The following is a 1,767-nucleotide window of genomic DNA, read 5'->3' on the forward strand; positions in this document are numbered from 1 at the left end:
GTTGCACCCCTGTACTCAGCCTCTGTGCTTGACAAGGCAACTGTATCCACTGGTAGATCGTCTATCAGAAATACTACCAGCCCAATCAGCATCAGTGTATCCATGCAACTGTATCTGAACCCCAGTCTCATAAAATAGTCCATACTGCAATGTGGACTTCACATACCTAAGTATGCGTCTAGCCGCATCTAGCGGTTTCCTTGGAGCCTGCATAAACTGACTTACCAATCCAACAGCATAGCTCAAATCTGGCCTTGTAATAGTCATATAAATCAGACTTCCTACTATGCGTCTGTACATAGTAGGGTCTTCCAGAAGCTCACCTGCATCTGCACTCAGCTTCACATTCTGCTCCAAAGGAACTGAAATAGGCTTATAGCCTGTCATCCCATATCTGGACAGCATGTCCAATCCATACTGCCTCTGCAAGAGCCGTATCCCACTTGGTGATCTAATCACCTCAATGCCCAAGAAATAATGCAGCTCTCCCAAATCCTTCATCTCAAACTTCTGCTTCAATAGCATTTTCACATGAAGGATATCGTCATCACTATCACCTGTCATAATCAAATCATCAACATAAATGACAAGTAGCATAATACCTTTCTCTGTTTTTCTCACATAAAGTGAAAAATCTGCCTTGGAAATCTGAAAGCCAATAGTGACAAGATATTGTCCTATCTTGTCAGACCATGCTCTAGGTGCTTGCTTCAAGCCATACAAGGCTTTCTTCAACCTGCAAACAAACTCAGGATGAACAGCATGCACATAACCTGGTGGATGCCCCATATAGACCTCTTCTTGCAAATCACCATGCAAGAAGGCATTCTTTACATCCATCTGATGTAAAGACCATCCCTTTGATGCAGCCATAGCAATGATTGCTCTTACGGTTGCCATCCTTGCAACCGGACTGAATGTTTCTTCATAATCAATGCCATATGTTTGTGCATACCCCTTGACTACTAATCTTTCCTTGTATCTATTCACAGAACTATCTGCATTGTGTTTCACCTTATAAACCCACTTACAACCAATTTCATTCTTATCTTTAGGCAAAGGTACAAATTTCCATGTAGCATTTGCTTCCAAGGCATCCATTTCTTCATCCATGGCTTTCTCCCATTTTTCTTTTCCCATGGCTTGCTCAAAAGAAGTGGGTTTTGGTTCCTGTATCACTTTGACCATATAGGCATAGTGAATGGCTATAAATCCATCATATTTCAGCCTATCCACAGGATACCTAGCTCTTGTAGACCTGCGCAAAGTAGGTTCACTCCCAGGTGCTCTCAAAACATCCCTGGTCTTCCTTACTCCAGGTGTAACAATAGAAGGAATACCCAACTCATCATCAATGCTCTATTCTGAGCCATTGGATTCACCATCCACACAAGAGTGACCTGCATTCACATCAAACATGGGCTGATCTATCTTCTCTTTTCCTTTTCATGAAACCTGCATACCACTGTCTGCATTGTTTTGAGGAGATTCTCCTGATCTCAATCTGCCTGTCCATGGCGAAGAATGTGAACCACTGCTAGAGGACACTCCAGGTCCACTAATATTTTGTGACTGCTGCTGTGAATTCTGTGCAGCATTACCATTTTGTACATCTACATCAGCAATCACATTTATTGGTTTATACCACCTACTCATCTCATAAAAAACAACATCTCTGCTCACTCTAAACTTATGACTAGAAGGGTTATAGCATCTATACCCTTTCTTCCTGTAGAGAGTAACCAATAAAGATGCACTTCTCAGCTT

This window comes from Lygodium microphyllum, chromosome 15, assembly GCF_053477565.2.
Source record: "Lygodium microphyllum isolate KBCC chromosome 15, Lygodium_microphyllum_v1.1.10, whole genome shotgun sequence".
NCBI lineage: Eukaryota > Viridiplantae > Streptophyta > Polypodiopsida > Schizaeales > Lygodiaceae > Lygodium > Lygodium microphyllum.